The sequence below is a fragment of the Gorilla gorilla genome, chromosome X, assembly GCF_029281585.2.
Source record: "Gorilla gorilla gorilla isolate KB3781 chromosome X, NHGRI_mGorGor1-v2.1_pri, whole genome shotgun sequence".
Lineage (NCBI taxonomy): Eukaryota > Metazoa > Chordata > Mammalia > Primates > Hominidae > Gorilla > Gorilla gorilla.
Window position 1 is genome coordinate 17,090,312 of NC_073247.2, and position 20,554 is coordinate 17,110,865.

Below are 20,554 nucleotides of genomic sequence, written 5' to 3' on the forward strand. Positions count from 1 at the left end.
TCAGTTCTGTTAATCTCTCATTGTGCCTAATTTATAAACCAAACTTTGTCATAGGTATGTAGATATAGGAAAAATATAGTATTAATATCTATAGGGTTAAGTATTATCTGCAGTTTCAGGCATCCACTAGGGGCCTTGGAACATATCCCCTTTGGTAAAGGGGAACAAATGGAGTATAATTTTTCTAAAGTTGACTATGATATGTTAAAGATAAATATTGAATTATCTACAGTCATGCTTTTTAACAGAACTTTCTGAGATGATGAAAGTTGCATTAGCCTGTTGGAAATGCTATAATAAAATACCAGAGACTGTGTAGCTTATAAACAACACTAACATATTTCTCATAGTCTGGGAGGCTGGAAGTCCAAAATTGAGACACCAGCAGATTCAGTGCCTGATGAGGACCTGCTTCCTGCTTCATAGATGACACCTTCTCACTGTGTTCTCACGTAGTAGAAGGGATAAGGGAACACGAATCCCATTCACAAGGCCCCACTCTCATGACCTTATCACCTCCCAAAGTACCCACTTTCTACTACCATCATTTTGGGGGTTAGGTTTCAACCCAGGAATTTGGTGAGAGGACATAAATATTTAGTCTATAGCAGAAGTATTCTACATCATTCAATATGGTAACCATCAGCCACCATGGCTAGTGAGCACTTGAAATGTGGCTGGTGTGATTGAGGGGCAAATTTTTAAAATTGTATTTAATTCTACTTTCTTTCAATATCCATACATGACTAACAAGTACCATATTGGAAAGTAAAGCTCCAGGGTAGAGGTGGGCAACCTTTTTCTATTAAACACCAGGCAGTATACAGTCATAGGAGGGGTCCCCAAGCCCTGGGCCATGGACCAGTACTGTAGCCACACTGCAGGAGGTGAGCAGTGGGTGAGCGAGTGAAGCTTCATCTGTATTTACAGTCACTCCCCATTGCTCACATTACCACCTGAGCTCTGTCTCCTGTCAGATCGGCAGCAGCATTAGATTCTCACAGGAGCGCAAACCCTATTGTGAACTGCACTTGTGAGGGATCTAGATTGTGCACTCCTTATGAGAATCTAATGCCTGATGATCTGTCACTGTCTCCCATCAACCCCAGATGGGACTGTCTAGTTGCAGGAAAACAAGCTCAGGGCTCCCACTGATTCGACATTACAGTGAGTTGTATAATTATTTCATTATATATTACAATGGAATAATTACAGAAATAAACTGCACAATAAATGTCATGTACTTGAATCTTCTCTAAATCAATCACCCCAGCTTGGTCCATCGAAAAATTGTCTTCCACAAAACTGGTCCCTGGTGCCAGAAAGGTTGGGGACTGCTGTTCCATAGTTTTGGGTTTATAGACTGACAGGCAATGTCAAGGATATCATGTTGGTACATATATAACTATTTAAAATGTAACCTATTTAAAAATGTAGAAACCCTTCTTAGCTAGTAGACCATACAAAACCAGGTGGTGGGCTACAGCTTTGCTATAGAATAATCACTAATATGTGTATGTGTGTGTGTGCACGTATATGTGCATATACATGTATAGGTATATATGCATGTGTATGTATATATACATGCATGTACATACATATATATGTATATGTACATACATACATATATGTGTATTTTTTAGTAGAGTAGATAAAACCACATACTAAGTGTATTAGTCTGTTCTCATGCTGCTAATAAAGACATAACTGAAATGGGTAATTTATAAAGGAAACAGGTTTAATGGATTCACAGTTCCACATGGCTGGGGAGGCCTCACAATCATGGCAGAAGGCAAATGAGGAGCAAAGCTGCATCTTACCTGGCTGCAGGCGAGAAAGTTTGTACAGAACTCCCATTTATAAAACCATCAGATCTCATGAGACTTATTCACCACCACAAGAAAAGTATGGGGGAAACTGCCCCCACGATTCAATTATCCCCACTGGCCCCGTCCTTGACACGTGGGGATTATTACAATTCAATGTGAGAGTTCAGTTGGGACACAGTCATATCACTAAGAAAGAGTCAATCCAAAGGAAGGTATGAAATGAGTAATGGAATAATAAGAAACAGGTAGAAAATAACTGTGGTAGAATTATACCTACCTGAAATTCACACATACATTTTGGTTGGATAGTAAATGGCAAGACTGCTTTGTAAAATCATCTGAAGTATTTTTTATAAAGTCAGACATACGATGATGCCACGACCCAGCACTCCCTCTCCTAGATATTTATTCAAGAGGAACGAAAATACAAGTCCTCACAGAGACTCTTCAAGAATGTCTACAGCAAGATTATTTGTAATAAAGAAAAACAGGAAACAACCCACATGTCTATGAAGAGGGGAATGAATAAACAAATTGCAATAGAGTCACACAATGAATACTATAGTAGTCTGATTTCACGCTGCTGACAAAGACATACCCAAGACTGGGTAATTTATAAAGACAAAGAGGTTTAATGGACTCACAGCTCCACGTGGCTGGGGAGGCCTCACAATCATGGTGAAGGTGAATGGCATGTCTTACATGGTGGCAGACAAGAGAGAAAATGAGAACCAAGTGAAAGGGGTTTCCCCTTATAAAACCATGAGATCTCGTGAGACTTATTCACTACCATGAGAACAGTATGAGGGAAATGGCCCCTATGATTCAATTATCTCCCATCAGGTCCCTCCCATAAGACATGGGAATTTGGGGAGCTACAATTCAAAATGAGATTTGGGTGGGGACATAGCCAAACCATATCAAATACTATTCATCAACAAAAGCCAATGGAGGAATAGGTGCACATCTTGGTAAATGTTTAGAAATTGGACACACCTGTATAATCACTATGCACATCAAGAGCTGGATCAAAATGAGCAACCTTGAAATCCCCCTTGTGTCCTTCCCAAGGAGGTAAATTTTGCTTCCTTTTAAAGATTTCTGTATTTTCCAAACTTTCTACAAAAAAGGTAAACATTTTTAAATAAATATTTTTCAGTAAGTTCCTTGTCTTTATGGAGTTTCTGTGCCGATTTTCCTAGAATTGAGATGCTCTGCTAGCTTGCATATAAAACATGACATATTTAAAATAAAATATTATCTTTTCAATGATTATCCTGGAACTGTCCTCTGAAGCAATTCAGAATACAATTAAAGATTTAATTTAATGTCCGTGAACCTTAATTTCTAATTTGGATATAGGCTGGAGCAATTAGATTGTAAAAAAATTTTTAACAAAAATTGATATTGTTTCTCATATCATTTCCTAAGGATTTGATAATTTGTGCTATCCTTAACGACTTTGTACCTCTTCAAAGCACATTGATGGAAATTGATTTTCCTGATTATTTCAGCAAAGTCTTTGGGAGGTAACATATTTTAGTGACACCCTGGAAAATCTCTCTAGTGTACTCTCTAAGTTACCCAGGACAACAGCTGCTACAGAAAGAAATCTCTTCATACCACCCACCTTTGTTCAGCCAGAAACAAAAATAGTGCTTTGATTGCTCTCTCTGACCTACTTTTGTGAAGGAGTACTAACGACCTAAATTCCCAAAGTCGTGGGCCTTGGAGAAACTGTACAGGATTTTCCAACCCGTCCTCATAACCTTAGGCCGAATTCCACTTCCACTGTGCTAGATTCACACAAGCCTGTACTTTTCCTAGAGATTTGCAAGGATTTTGCACCATTCGCTTTGGATTGTCTATCAGATCTTTATGGAAGTGTATGGCTTTCTATTTTGTAATCCAAAAAATAATATGTAACCAGTTCATTTAATGGCATTATGAAGTTTCAGAGTTAGGCAATGCAAAGGAGGACTGAGCACAGGACATTTGGACTTATAAATTTGTCTGTCACACACCCTAGCTCTATTAGTAGTTCACAGAACCCGTTTTTAGGAATCATTATTACATCAGAATCTACCCAGAAAAATCAGCATCCTTACCTGGTCACTGGCCAATGCCAGCCTGAGGGATACCCAGCCTCCCAGGTCTTTCTTGAGTCTTTACCTCGGACATGATAGGTTCACATCATTGTTTCCAGTGCTTGGCTTTAAATAGTTGTGTCCTGTCTCCTGACCCTTTCATTCATTTCAGCCACCTTCTTTTCTCTAACTAACACCCATAGTTATAATCTATAGACTGGCAGGTTTCAAACATTGGCCCTCAATTCTGACTCATTTCAGAGTCAAAAGAACCCTCATGAAAGACCACCTGGCATGCAGGTGCATCAAGTTCCAGAAGGGACCCTTGACTGACCTTGCCGACTTACCTCTACCTTTTCATCCCTTCTCATGCACCATCAGTAAGTTCTCTTCAATCTAATATCTACATATGTGTACATGTGTGATTACACGTTTGTGTATCTGTACTTTGTTTTGTTCTTTTTCCAAATTTGTGCATTTTCTTAATTTTTACTGCAACCACCCAACTTCACACCACTGTCTTCTTCTGCCTGGACTGTTACAGTAGACTCCCAGCAAGGTATCTCAGACCCCCTCATGTGCACCTCCAATCCATTCTCTTCAAGGCAGCCTGAGTGACCTTTCTAAAACAAAATTTAGATTGGGCGATTGGGCCACTTCTCTGCTTAAAAGCTTGCAATTATTTTATTTGTTTTTTTAATTTAACATTTGGGTAGTCAAAATGTTTAAAATGGCCTACATAGGCTCTACTTCATTAATCTTGCCCCTGCTTCTGTCCTCCAGAACATTACATTATAATGATAAAATGTTCCTGAAGAGACAACAAAGCTTATAAATGGAGTCACTTAAAATATTTTCGTAGGATTTAAAGCAATTTCTACTGTTTTTTTGATAGCTGAATTATTTTTCTGAGACAGAGTCTCACTGTGTTGCCCAGGCTGGAGTGCAGTAGTGCAATCATAGCTTACTGCAGCCTCCAACTTCTGGGCTCAAGTAATCCTCCCACCTCAGCGTTCTGGGTAGCTGGGATTACAGGCACAGGTCACCATGCACAGCTAATTTTTTTAAAAAAAATTTGCAGAGACAAGGTCTCAGTATGTTGCCCAGGGCTCAAGCAATTCTTTCACCTGGGTTGAGTTCCTGGGCTAAAGTGATCCTTCCACCTCAGCTTCCCAAAATGTTGGGATTACAGGTGTAGAGTCATCATACCCAGGCTGATAGCTGAAATTTTAACCTCATGGTACTGTTCGCTCAAAAAAAAAGTGTGGGATAACCTGCTCCCAGTTTCCTGACCCAGGGCAATCACATTATGAGTTCACATTGTAAGACTTTTGCAGAAGACAATTTGAATGCCTTAGCATCAATTCTGTACAGACCCTGAAGGCTCATCATAGAATTAGGAAGACTTCCTCTCTCCTACCTTCTTGCCCATCTAATGGTTCTGTTTCATAAGCCCTATTCTCACAATCAAGGACATAATCACTTTTCACTCTTTATACTGTCCAAATAAGGAATGGAATCTCATTAAAATAAAATTTAAAAATTTATTGGCTGTTGTCTTTCTTTGCTAGAGCTGTCATAACAAGATACCACCGACTGGGTGGTTTAACCCACAGAAATTTATTCTCTCACATTCTGGAGGCTGGAAGTCCAAGATCAAGGTGTCCCCAGGGTTCATTCCTCCTGAGGCTTCTCTTCTTGGCTTATAAATGCCACCTTCTCCCTGTGTCTTCACAGGGTCGTCCCTCTGTGTGTGTCTGTGTCCTCATCTCCTCTTCTTATGGGGTGTCTTAGTCCATTTCAGGCTTATAACAGAATACCATAGACTGGGGAGCTTATAAACAGCAGACATTGATTCTCCCACAGTCCTGGAGGCTGGAGGTCCGAGATCAAGGTGTGAGTATGGCTGGTTCCTTCTGAGGCCTCTCTCCTTGGCTTGTAGATGATGTCCTTTCCCTGTGTCCTCACGTGGTCACTCCTCTGTGTGGGTCTCTGTCCTCATCTTCTCTTCTTATAAGGACATCAGTCCTATTGGATCAGAGCCCTCCGTACTGACCTCATTGTATCTTAATCACATCTTTAAAGACTCCATTTGCAAATACAGTCACATCCTGAAATTCTGGGGGTTAGGTCTTCCACACATGAATTTTTGGGGATGAAATTCAGCCTGTCATAAGCACTTTAAATATGAGTGCAGTTCCCGATGCCCTCTTCCACAGCCTATCCCTCTGCATTATTACCTGCAGAAATAACTGATTGGCCTGAACTCCTATGAATATGCAGAAACAACCAATCTTCGCATCAGAGTATTCTAAAAGTATTAAGTGGGATTGGATGCACGTGTCTGTGAGTGTTGCCTAGAATGTCAACCAATGTCAGTGAGCCTTGATCAACATTTCCTCTCTAAGTTCACTTTTCTAAAGCACTGACTGAGGAAACATCTTAAAACTTTAGACATGGAAAGATTCATTTTTCAAACCCCAGTCTCTAGAAAACACATTACATTAAAACTTGAAAAAAAAATTAGCCATGTTTCAGAAGCAAACTTCATTTTGAAGGAAGGTCAGGAAAAGATATATAATATATATATATTCATCATTTGATAGTTGGACCCTTGCCACTGGTAGGTTACTTGAAAGACTATTAACAGAGTCACAAAATCAGAATTTAAATCGAGCCCAGTTTATTTCCTACCATGTGATTTTGGGGAAGGCTAATCACAGAGGTTAGAAAATTAATTAAACATAGAATGAACTCACCTCTATCCTTTGGAAAAGTCTAGAGGGGATACCTTTACAAATTTACAACAGCTTGACAGAGAAATGCCAGTTTCAGGAAAGAAAAAGGCTCGCTACCACAACCTGTAAATTGTTAGAAGCAACATCTTAACAAATCAAAATGGCAGTTCTGTTGCGCATCCTGTAGGCTAGTGAGTATGATTCAGAAATAAGCGTATAGTTGGTGAAAACCATGATTCATTGGACAATATTTCCAGCAAGACTTCTTTTACTTTAAAGTAAACACTGAGATTTTTAAAAAAATCTTTTTTGGGGAAAGTTTACCCGCTCCCCTCCCCCCATCCTACCTTCTGTTCTCACTTGATTCCTGTCATAATCCTCAATTTGTTGAATCACAATTGGTTGCTGTGGCGATGATTGCGATATCACAAACAAGATTATGACTTCAAGTGGGGAATAAACAGCAGGCACTCTGAACTCTTAACAAATGAAATTCTATCATTATGCAAATAGCCTTCAAATAATCAAGTGTGACCCAAAATGCATAATTTTCTTTTGTGGGATATTTTTCTTCCTTTGGCATAGAAAATGCACCATCATCCACTAGATTCATTTCTAACGAAAATGTCATGGAACTTCAAAGATATATTTTAGGTTGAAACACTCTCGTATGTAACAATTAAACATCATCAACATGCTGCAAAGATCATTTTATAAAATGTAATGATTTGTCCAAATTTAACCAGGCAAACTTTCCCAAATCAGAAGAGTAACAGCAATCATACTGAATAATTGCCAAATTATGGGTTTAAAATTAAGGAACTTGTAATAGACATGGAATATGCTTAACTTGGCTTCTGAGATTACAGCAGTTGCTGATCACTCTCATGTAGTGCCTAAATCCTGACCAAAGATACACAGACAGACAGCTAGATAATAGATGAATTGATAGGTGATAGGTATACATATAGATAACACGGATAGGTTGATAGATTATAGATGATTGATAGGTGATAGGGAGATGGATGATAGATCGATAGATAGAAAGAAAAAATGATATCTAGTATTCCATGAAAGTCTCCTCTGACCAGAAATACATCTGAATAAATGTGGAGCACACACACACACACACACACACACACATGCACACCGTCTTGTTATTCTCATTTTTATGTGACTTAAAGGCTTAAAGAGAATAAGGATTGAGTTGTGTCTATGGCTAATAAGTTTCAGAGTCAGTATTTAAAGGTCAACACTCAACACTACCCCTTAGGGCTCAAATCCCTTGAAAAAACACAATTATATATAGTCGTAATTACCAGTAATTATTACCTTGGCTCTTTGTAGGTTTAACTGTCCAGCTGTCCAGTCATTGCCTGAGGAGAGACTCGAGCTCCTAAAAGAAGGTGGCAGCAATAAATGTTGGCCTCTACCAGGGATGCACAACCAAACTGATCATGTGTCTGGTAAACAAAATATCTACAGGACATGTGGCTTAGGGAAAATTTTCTGTAAAGGTTCCCCAACTGTAATATTCTATCACGAGAAATGTTTTTACGCCTCTTTGAATCTTGGAGTTTAACTCAAAGGGACTGGGGTCGGTAGATTTTACACAGAGGATAGGTCTCTTAAAGATTTTCTGATAACGAACACCTTGATGAGGAGTTCTTGGGCCCTTCCTCTACTAGAGGATAAACTTGTGAAAAATAAGCTATACGATAGGTATTATGTGTTCGTTCTTTTAAAACATAGAATGAAGTGGCTTCTGTCATAAGCCCATGGTGATTTCCATTGTTGTTAATACTTAAAGATACAGGGATATGTGAGTTGAAATAAGTGGGGAAATCTATTAGAGAGAGAAGAGACAAGCATAAAAAGCTATTCATATTTCTTTGCAAGACCCATTTAGGAAAGTTGAGGGAGGTGGGGGAGTGTCTGAGGGTTCATATATCTACTACAAAAACAAAATTTACTTTTATTTATTTATTTAGAGACAGAGTGTTGCTCTGTTGCCCAGGCTGGAGTGCAGTGGTGCAGTCATAGCTCACTGCAGCCCTCACCTCCTGGGCTTAGGCTATCCTCCTGCCTCAGCCTCCTGAGTAACCACACCCTGATAACATTACCATTCTTAAGCTATTGATGACTGCTCCTGGAGGTCATGAAAATTACAGTGAAGGGTCACCCAAATCTACGATGATGGCATATCCCTCTCTATTAGTCCATTCTCACATGGCTATAAAGAAATACCTGAGACTGGTTATTCATAAAGAAAAGAGCCTTAGTTAGCTCACAGTTCTGCAGGCTGAACAGGAAACATAATGCTGGTGTCTGCTCGGCTTCTGGGGAGACCTCAGGAAACTTACAATCATGGTGGAAGGAGAAGAGGAAGCAGGGACATTACATGGCCAGAGCAGGAGTAAGAGAGAAGAGGAGGAGGTGCCACACAGTTTTTAAACCACCAGATCTCACTGGAAGCCACTCACTATCTTGAGGACAGCACCAAAGGAATGGTGCTAAACTATAACGAGAAATACACCCCCATGATCAAATCTCCTCCCACCAGGCCCCACCTCCAATACTGGGAATTACAGTTCCACATGAAATTTGGGCAGCGACACAGATCCAAGCTCTATCACCATCTTAGGAATTGTATCCTATGTGTCAGTACTGGATTAGCCCAGCCACCAGCCAGTAATAAGGATACCATCCAAAGCAAGAATTAACAGGATGTGTCTGTAGTGCTGGCTGGGGGCCCTCACTGTGTTCCCTCCAACATCTGTTCTGTTTAGGGAGCAGAAGCCTTGGCCCACATGGTCAGGATGGCAGGATGTCTACTCCACCAGCCTACGACATCTCTGGTCAACATTGGCCTCTCATGACTGATCGCCCGTGCCTGTGTGGAAAAGAGCCCTTCTAGGAAAGCCATTACTTGGCATTCCAGAGATCTGTTCTTCCTGTGTTGCCATTAGAGTCACAAGCAGGACCAAGTACCTCCACCCCATGGTTCCTGGAAACAAAGAAAATCAGTCAGCTGGTGGTGGGTTTCTTTGGCTTGTGGAAAGTTAGAGACGCACTTCGATTTCATGAGGAGGTTGCAATGAGCCTGGATCATAACACTGCACTTTAACCTGGGTGACAAAGTCAGACCCTGTCTCAAATAGTAGTAATAATAATGATGATGATGATGATATTGAGCATCCTTTTGGGTGCCTATTGGCTATTCATGTATATTTTTTGGATAAATGTCTGTTCAGTTCCTTTGCATTTTCAATTTGGTTATTTATTCTTTCATTACTGACTTATAAGAGTTCTTTATATATTCTGGATAATGTCCCTTAAGATATGTGGCTTTCCCATATTTCATCTTAGTCTGTGTGTTGTCTTTTCACTTTCTTGATTGTGTCTTTTCAGGGGAAAACACTTCTAATATTGATAAAGTCCAATTTTTCAATTTTTCTATTTTGTCATTTGTGCCTCTAGTGTCAAATCTAAGAAATCATTGCCTAACCCAAGGTCAGGAAGAAATATTCATAGGTTTTCTTCTAAGAGTTGTATAATGTAGCTCTTACATTTAGGCCTATGATTCATTTTGTGGCAAGTTTGCATATGGCATGAGGTTTTTTTTTCTTTAATACATGGACGTATAATTTGGAAATGAGCCTGTTTTGCCTCAGATAAATGAAACAGGCTCTTTGTCGTCTCTTCTATCTCTTTTCTTGTTTTAGGTGTCTCCTCATTCCTGGTCCTACATAAACTCATTTTGACATTCGCCTTAAGCATTTCAGAATCTGGCCCTCACCCTTATGGTTTTCACATATCATGAACAATTTTCTTCTTTTACCCTCTTATTTGGGGTGCCTAAGCCTCTCCTCAATGAAATGGCAACCGGTTACAAACGACTAAGCCAAGGTGACAATTACCCATAATTATGGCTTAATAAATATAGATGCCATTGTGGTTTGGTTTTGTAACAACTTTATTGAGGCGTAACCTCCATATCTTATTCACATGCATTAAATGTACATTTCAGTGACATTTAGGATATTCACAGAGCTGTGCACCCATCACCATATTGTAATTTACAACATTTCCAGCCAAGCACAGTGGCTCACCTACAATCCCAGCACTTTTAGTGGCCAATGCAGGAGGATGACTTGAGGCCAGGAGTTCCAGGCCAGCCTGGGGCAACATAGCAAGACCCCCCCGCATCTCTACAAATAATGAAAACATTACCCAGATGTGTGCCATGGATCTTTAGTCCCAGCTACTCAGGAGGCTGAAGTGGGAGGATGGCTTGAGCTCAGAAGGTCAAGACTTTAGTGAGCTGTGATGGCACCACCGTACTTCAGCCTTGACAACAGAGTGAAATGCTATCTCTAAAAAATAATATTAAATTTAAAAAGGAACATGTCCATCACTGTAAAAAGAAAACTCATGCTCATTGTCAGTCACTACCTGTTTCCTTCATCCCACCCTTCCCCTAGCTCTAACAAACTCTCAAACTACTTTGGGTCTTCATAGATTTGCCTTTCCTGGATAGTACATATAAATGAAATCATGTTTTATACATTCTATCTATCTATCTTTATTTAAATATTAATTGTGATGAAATATACATGGCATAAAATTACCACCTTAGAGTGTACAATCCAGTGACATTAAGTACATTGCTGTGCAACCATCACAATCATCCATACACAGAACTGTTTTCATCTTGCAAAACTAAAGCTCTTCTTAAACAAGAACTCCGGGCCTGGCATGGTGGCTCACACCTGTAATCCCAGCACTTTGGGAGGCCAAAGCGGGTGGATCACTTGAGGTCAGGAGTTTGAGACCAGCCTGGACAACATAGTGAAACCTCATCTCTACTAAAAAAATAAAAACAAAAAAGAACTCCTATTGCCCCTACAGTATGTGATTTTTTTTTTTTTTTTTTTTTTTTAGTGACTGGCTTTCTTCTCAAAATTTACCCATGTCCTAGCATGTATTAGTACTTCTTTCCTTCCTCCATTGTGTGTATATATTACATTCATCTATGCATTCATCAGGTGGTGGACATGTGGGTTGTTTTCACCTTTTGGCTATTGTCAATAATGACTGCTGTGAACATTCATGTGCAAGTTTTTGTATGGACAAGTGTTCTCACTTCTCTTGGGTAAATACCTAAGAGTAAAATTGCTGTGTCACATGCACACGTATGTTTATTGCGGCACTATTCACAATAGCAAAGACTTGGAACCAACCCAAATGTCCAACGATGATAGACTGGGTTAAGAAAATGTGTCACATATACACCATGGAATACTATGCAGCCATAAAAAAGGATGAGTTCATGTCCTTTGTAGGGACATGGATGAAGCTGGAAACCATCATTCTGAGCAAACTATCACAAGGACAGAAAACCAAACACCGCATGTTCTCACTCATAGTTGGGAATTGAACAATGAGAACACATGGACACAGTGTGGGGAACATCACATGCTGGGGCCTGTTGTGGGGTGGTGGGAGGGGGGAGGGATAGTATTAGGAGAAATACCTAATGTTAAATGACGAGTTAATGGGTGCAGCACACCAACATGGCACACATATACATATGTAACAAATCTGCACGTTGTGCACATGTACCCTAGAATTTAAAGTATAATAAAAAAAAAGAAAAAAAATTGCTGTGTCAAATTCTATGTTAATATTTTGAGAAACTGCCAGACTATTTTATCAAAGCGGCTGCACAACATTACATTCCCAAATAATATATGAGGGCTCCAGCTTCTCCACATCCTTATGATCATGTTATTGTCTGCTGTTTTTATTTTAACAATCCTAGTGATTGTGATGTGTGAATGTGGTTTTGATTTACATCCCCCTAATGGCTAATACTATTAAGCATTGTGGCTCATGACTACAACCCCAGCACTTTGGGAGGCCAAGGCAAGATGACTTCTTGAGCGTAGGAGTTCGAGTCCAGTGAGGGCAATATAGTGAGATCTCATCCCTACAAAAATAATTGTTTTTAAATTAGCCAAGCATGGTGGTGTGTGCCTGTAGTCCCAGCTACTCAGGAGGCTAAGGTGGGAGGATTGCTTGAGCCCAGAAGTCAGAGGTTGCAGTGAGCCAAGATTGTAACACTGCCCTTCAATCTTGGTAACAGAGTGAGACTCTCAAATAATAATAGTGATGATGATGATGATGATGATGATATTGAGCATCTTTTGTGTGTCTATTGGCTATTCATTTATCTTTTTTGGAGAAATGTCTTTTCAGTTCCTTTGCATTTTCAATTTGGTGATATATTATTTTATTATTGAGTTTTAAGGGTTTTTTATATATTCTGGATAACATCCCCCATAGGATATGTGGCTCTCCAATATTTTATCTTTGTATGTTGCCTTTTCACTTTCTTGGTTGTGTCTTTTGAAGAGCAAACACTTTTAATGTTGATAAAGTCTAATTTTTGAATTTTCTTCTTTTGTCATTTGTGCTTCTAGTGTTAAATCTAAGAAATAATTCCCTAACCCAAGGTCAGGAAGAAATATTCATAGATTTTCTTCTAGCAACTGTATAATGTAGCTCCTATATTTAGGCCTGTGATTCATTTTGAGGTAAGTTTGTGTATGGTATGATGTAGGGGTCCAGCTTTATTTTGTTTATATATGGACACTCAAGGCAGGAACCACATATATCTTATAAGTGATATTTACCCCCAGCACCTAGCCTGTTGCCATGAAAATAGTAAACACAAAATTCAGATTTTCTAGTAGATAGATGTTTAGCTTTTTTGTGTACTTTTAAGTTCAGGGTTACATGAGCAACTTTGTTACATAGGTGCATCATGGGGGTTTGTTGAACAGATTATTTCATCATCCCGGTATTAAGCCTAGTACCCATTAGTTATTTTCCTGATCCTCTCCCTCTTCCTACTCTCCAGCCCCAAGCAGGCCATGCTGTCTGTTGTTTTCTTCTTTGTGTCCATGTGTTCTCATCACTTAGCTCCCACTTATACCTGAGAGCATGCAATATTTGTTTTTCCGTTCCTGTGTTAGTTTGCTAAGGATAATGGTCGCCAGCTCCATCCATGTCCCTGTAAAGGACACGATCTCATTCTTTTATATGGCTGCATAGTATTTCATGATGTATATGAACCACACTTTCTTCATCCAGTCTATCATTGATGGGCATTTGGGTTGATTCCATGTATTTGCTATTGTGAATGGTGCTGCAGTGAACATATGAGTGCATGTATTTTTATAATAGAATTATTTCTATTCCCTTAGGTGTATACTCAGTAATGGATTGCTAGGTCAGATGGATGTTTTATAACTGTAGAGTCTATGGTTCCAATTCTCAAATCCAGATTTCATGCTTCAGTTGTTACAAAAAGTGAGAAGACAGCAGAATAAGACAGGAATAAGAAATAATATATTATATATATATCTGTATACCTCTTCTACTAAGCATGATACATGAATGGCATTTCATTTTTCTCATTAAACCTTTTCCATCAACTGAGAAGGCACGTATTAAAATAAACTATCAAGGATGCAAAAATACCTACTCATGCACTTTGAATGGAACAGTCTGAATAGAATCAAGACAAGAGGCGGACTCTTCAGACAATATTGAGCATCCGCTGGGTTAATAATAATGTTCAGTTACACCAGTCCTTCATTGAATTCTACTGTACCCAGGCATGGAAATCCAGCAGTTTAGATGGCACCAAGAAGGTGCCACAGTTAAGCTGCACAAGCCACTTACAAAATCGCAAACTATGCAAAATTGATTTCTAGTTCAGAAAGGAAATTATTATAGAATTGGGTAGACATAAAAGGCTGGCATGTGAATCTCATGCAATGACACCCCACCTCTATGCCATGTGTCACTCTGCTATCCACATGCTTTCTGTGGTAACTCGCTAACACACGGTCTGACCTTGTATATCCAAGTGGAATTATGATTTAGTTACTTTACTGCAAACAGCCTATAAATAGTTTTGCAATTTTAATCTTGATTTGACAAATATGAATAGAAAAGGAATAACTTCCTTGGGGAAGCTGTTAAGTGCATTATTATTCCATCTTTCAAATGAGAATGCACTTTTAATCCCAGCCTTCCTCTCTGATCAGAATTTCTTTTACGCACTGGATTCAACAGCACTCTGGAAGTTCATTCTCCACTGCAAGCCCACAGATGCATAATCACACAAGGGAAGGTGCTTCACCCACCACATCTGAGTCTCAATTTTGCCCAATAAGAATCCACTTTTCTCAATGCCATGAATCCCACAAAATGTACATGTATTAGTCCATTTTCATACTGCTATGAAGAAATACCCAAGACTGGGTAATTTATAAGCAAAAAGAGGTTTAATGGACTCACAGTTCCACATGGCTGGGGAGGCCTCACAATCATGGTGGAAGGCAAAGGAGGAGTAAAGGCATGTCTTACATGGTGGCAGGCAAGAAGGCATGTGCAGGGGAACTGCCTTTTATAAAATCATCAGATCTCCTGAGACTTATTCACTATCATGAGAACAGCATGGGAAAACCTGCCCTCATGATTCATTTACCTCCCACTATGTCCCTCCCATGAAACATGGGGATTATGGGAGCTACAACTAATGATAAGATTTGGGTGGGGACAAAGCCAAATCACGTCATTACACAAAGCTAGTTGGGCTGCTTTTTTGAACCACTGAAATAACTCTTCTGAGAGATGTGAAAGGAAAATAAGTCTTGGGGACCCCAAAATCACTAAGCTAAAGGGAAAAGTCAAGCTGGGAACGGCTTAGGGCAAACCTGCCTCCCTTTCTATTCAAAGTCACCCTTCTGCTCACTGAGATAAATGCATATCTGATTGTCTCCCTTGGAAAGGCTAATCAGAAACTTAAAACTTAAAAGAATGCAACCATTTGTCTCTCACATACCTGTCACCTGGAAGCCCCCTCCCTGCTTGAGTTGTCCTGCCTTTCCGGACGGAACCAATGTACATCTTACATATATTGAGTGATGTCTTATGTCTCCCTAAAATGTATAAAACAAAACTGTGCTCTCACCACCTTGGGCACATGTCGCCAGGACCTCCTGAGGCTGTGTCATGGGTGCATGTCCTCAACCTTGACAGAATAAACCTTCTAAATGAACTAAGACCTGTCTCAGATATTTGGGGTTCACAGAGGTAACAAATTCATGGAAGAAGGTTCTAATGTTATTCAACGGCTTAAAAAAAGCTAATTAGCTGAGGCTGAACTGGTTGACTTGGCAGACAAGGATATAGTCTGAAAGTAACCACAATTGATATATTAGAATTAGCATTTTGAATGAACTCTGTTCTCCAGCTACTTTTCTCTCTCTTTACAAATTATTTTCTGAAGAAATCTGGTTTTGTAAGTTTTTCTATGTATCTTGATCCAAAAAACTTTGATTTCATACTTAGTTAGAATTGACAAGATTGCCCTCAACCACATTGCATCGTGGAGAGTAATGACCCTCCTGGTGAAAATGAAGGATAGTTATAAAATTCAGCTCTGCCTGCCTTCATAAATCCACATTTTCAAAGGAGAATGAAACCCACACCCATTGAACCACAAAGAATATTCCCCCCACTTGACATTTTTCTGTGGACTTTTAAAGTAACATACCTTTCGGAGTCCAGAATGCTCATTTCAAAGAGATTTCTTTTGTTCTGTTATTATCAGTGATGGAAGGGCCTTTATTGGGAGTATTCTGTAACTCATTGTAACTTGCTTTAAAGTGAATATTTCAGCTTCATACCTGGTCATGTGGTTTCTCCTTTAGCTCTTCTTGTTTGCACAGTTAAGCAGAAAGGAAACCAACCATTTGTACAAATAAAAGTGGAGAATTAAGTTATGCTGTCATTTTTAAAATTTCTCCCCAAGGGGTTTTACTGACTGTCTAAACTGGGCTTGTGGGTTATCGGTTTTCTGAAATTCTATGGCCCAATTTGATAGGTACAATTCCAAATTGTAATTTCAAGCACAATCTAGTTGATTGCCCTCAAAATGCTGACCCTGACCCATAAAGACTAGGCAAGGACCACAGGATTTCAGCTTCCTTCTTGGACAGGCTGGGTGTTGGCCACACTGCAAAAGTAACAGGGACATAGCTGATGTATTGGCTTTTCTACACCTGCTGATTTCTATTTTTGTTTAAATATTTAGGGCAGACAGATAGTTAGGTCAGCGTCTTGCCTTCTCTTTGTAGGACTTAATTCCTAGATCAACCCAGGAGCCCTCTTTTGAGGCAGTATATCCATCAAAGCTGCCATGTAAGACCTTGTCTCTGATTTCCTTTAATTTTTTTAAATTTAAAAACAATAAAAATAATCTTTCTTTCTCTCTCTTTTCAGAGAAGCCTGGATCTCAGGGATTGATGTTTCAGACTGAAGAATTCACAACACTGCATTGAAAATATTCCTTCCTCCTTTAAAAACATCCTTTTCTCGTGACACCCACCTCCTCATTCAAATATAGTAAAATCGTGAGAAGAAGAAGACAATGGAGAAGCTAGAATGTTGGGACTGGCAACTTTTCAGGAGTCTCTAACAGGATGGAATCCTCTACCTTGGCACTATTGATTTTTGAGGCCAGATAATGAAACCGCCTTTGCAAAATTATGACAGTAAGAGAAATCTGATATCATTGACTCCATCTTACTTCTGACCTTTAAGCTGTCCTTGCTCATTCCTGGGCATAGGCCAAGCTAACTTTGGGAGGAATTTAGTTTATGGTTTAACTTTGAAATAAGAATGATTATAGTCCCTCCCTAAAAAATAATCCCCTCCCTTTTAGGGGCTGAAACCACCTTTGTAAGACTAATGAGGAGTCAGAAGATAGACATAGTTTCTCTCATCCCTTACTGCTCAGGAGTCATGTGGCCAACTCACAAGATTTGTGACCTACCCAATCGCTCCTATAGAAAACATCACTACTGTTGTTTTTTTCTGAGTTGTTTTTCAGGCTGACCCCACCCAGACCCAGGACTCATTACTGCACTGTTCCTGTGGCCCTACCCAGAGGTGGACTCAGTGCATGGAGACCGCTTTCTACACTTCTATTATTTCATCCCCAGCCAAGCAGCAGTACCCATTCCCTATGCCCCTGCCCACCAAATTGTCTATAAAACCCTCTAACCTCTAAGCCTTCAGGGAGACTGGTTTCAGTGATAACTCCAGTTCTGCTGCGTAGACCAGTCTCACGTCAATTAAACTCTTTCTCCATTACTGCAATGCTACAGTCTCAGTAGATTGATTTTGTCTGTGCAGTGGGCAAGAAGAACCCACAGGGCGATTACAATAATTCTCTGTGATGGGGCTGTCCTGTGCATTGCACGATGGTTAGCAGCATTTCTGGCGTCCACCCACTAGTCAGTAGTAGAGCACTCCCCTACCTCTAACAATTAAAATGTCTTTGGACATTGTCCCCTGGTGGACAAAATTGGCATTGCTTGAGAACCCTATGATGTTAAGAGGTACTTACCCAAAGAATATGCAACAATTATTATTATCTGCATAGCTGTAATAAAATTCTCCTTACTAATGTAAAACGCTTTTTCTATTGTAATGCTTTAAAAAATATTCCACTTTGCATTCCCAAATCGTTTTACTAAAAAAGATTTACTCTTCTCATTTCAAGGTTTTGAGAACTCCAGGTGGCCTTGAATGTTAGATTTATCTTTTTCAATAGAAAAATCCTAAGTGTTTTCTGTCTCGCAGATAACTGGCTGGCTCTGTTTCACAAAGTTCTGCAAAGAATGAACACATGTTCTATTCAGTATACAGCCATGTTAAAGATTCCAGAAGTTTTTCTGCTCCAATGTTACCATTGGACTGAATTTAATGAAATTGAAATTGATCAATGGAAAAAAAAAACTCCATAAAATATTTTAAAGATGTTTATTCTGAGCCCACAATTGATCGCAGCCCAGGAAAAACACAAACCCAAGAAGCCTTGAGTAAGTGACCCCAAGGCGGTCAGATTACAGTTTAGTTTTAGGGAGACAGGAGTTACAGGCAAAGATATAAATCAATACGTGGAAGGTAGATATTGGTTTGACCTGAAAGGTGGAATAACTTGAAGCAGGGGCTTCCAGATTATAGGTGGATTCAGAGATTCTTTAATTTGCAGCAGGCTAACGAACTAAGACTCTTTCTGGAACTTGGAGTCAGCAGAAAAGAATGGTTAGATTAAGATAAGGAAACTGTATGGGAAGACTGATGGCCTGCAGGCATGACTTAACCTTTGCCTGGCATGGCCTGAGGTTCTATTTATAATTTGGTGTCTGATTGCCACAGGGTCTTGTCAGTCTTGCAGTGGAGAAGTTTTTAACATTAATGCTGGTCAGTTGTATCTAAATTCCAAAAGGGAAGAGGTATAAAGAAGAATGTTTCACTTCTGATATGGTTTGGCTGTGTCCCCACCCAAATCTCATCTTGAATTGTAGCTCCCATAATTCTCACTTGTTGGAGGAGGGACCCCATGGAAGATAATTGAATCATGGGGGGCAGTTTCCCCCATATTGTTCTCATGGTAGTGAAAGAGTCTCATGAGATCTGATGGTTTTATAAGGGGAAACCATTTCGCTTGGCTCTCCTTCTCTCTTCTCTGCTGCCATGTAAGACGTGCCTTCCGCCTTCCACCATGATTGTGAGGCATCCTGAGCCGCGTGGAACTGTGACTCCATTAAATCTCTTTTCCTTTGTAAATTACTCTGTTTCGGGTATGTCTTTATCAGCAGCGTGAGAACGGACGAATACAACTTCCCTTCCTGTCATGGCCAGAACTCAGTTTTTCAGGATTCTCTGGGGTTCCCTCAGTCAAGACGGGATCTGATCAGTTGGTGGAGAGCTTAGGATTTTATTTTTAGTTTACAAATTTAACAAGATGTGTGATCATATAGTGTTTTTGAACAGTACTTCTGATACCATCTATGTGTCACTTTCTTATCCCAATTCTGCAATTCTCTGATATCAACTGGGTTTCCAACAGCTCCATTCGATTCTGACACTAACACCTCGAGTTAGCACAGACCACACAGGTTAAGGGTTCAGTCCCACAGGGCTGCCATACTTCAAGTCCCAGAGACCACCTATATTTCCGACCCACTGGCTAGAAGTTTGGGGGTTCCCACAATGCCTTCTTCAGGCTCAATAAAAATTCTCTAGAATGACTCACAGAACTTAGGAAAATATTTTACGTCACTATTACTGGCTTATTTACAGGATACCAATCAAGAATAGCCAGATGGAAGAGACATATAGAGCAAGGCATGGGGGTGAGGAGGGGGACAGGGCCAAGAACTTCCATACCCTCTGCGGACACTCCACCCTCCCAGCACATCAGTGTGTGCACCCACCTGGAAGCTCCGCATATCATTGCTTAAGGGTCTTCATAGAATTCAGTGCCCAGCTTCACTTCCCTATGGTCAGGGGATGGAGCTGAAAGTTCCCATTCTCTAATCACAGGTTTGCCCTTGCTGGTGACTGGTCCTCACTCTGAGGCTATCTAGGGGTCCCCTCACCACTCACTGGCATAAACTCAGGTATGCTGGAAAGGGAGTCCTTATGAATAACAAAAGACACTCCTCTATCACTCAGGAAATGCCAAGGGTTTTAGAAGCTTTCTGCCAGGCCACAGAGATCAGATTTTTATAGCATAGTGACAGGCAGGAGCACTGGCCCAATCCAGCCACAATATCAGGGCCTGGCTAGGAGGAAACCACCGAAAGGGGAGAAGCTCTGCGTGTTTTGCTGAGCTAAAGGCAGCAAGATTCTGCACAAGTAACATTCCTAACAGCTCCTAGAAATGGCCAACCCCTCCCATGGGCATTCAAGTTGTAGCATGTGATAGAATTTCTTTTCTCTTTAAGGCTGAATACTAGTCCATTGA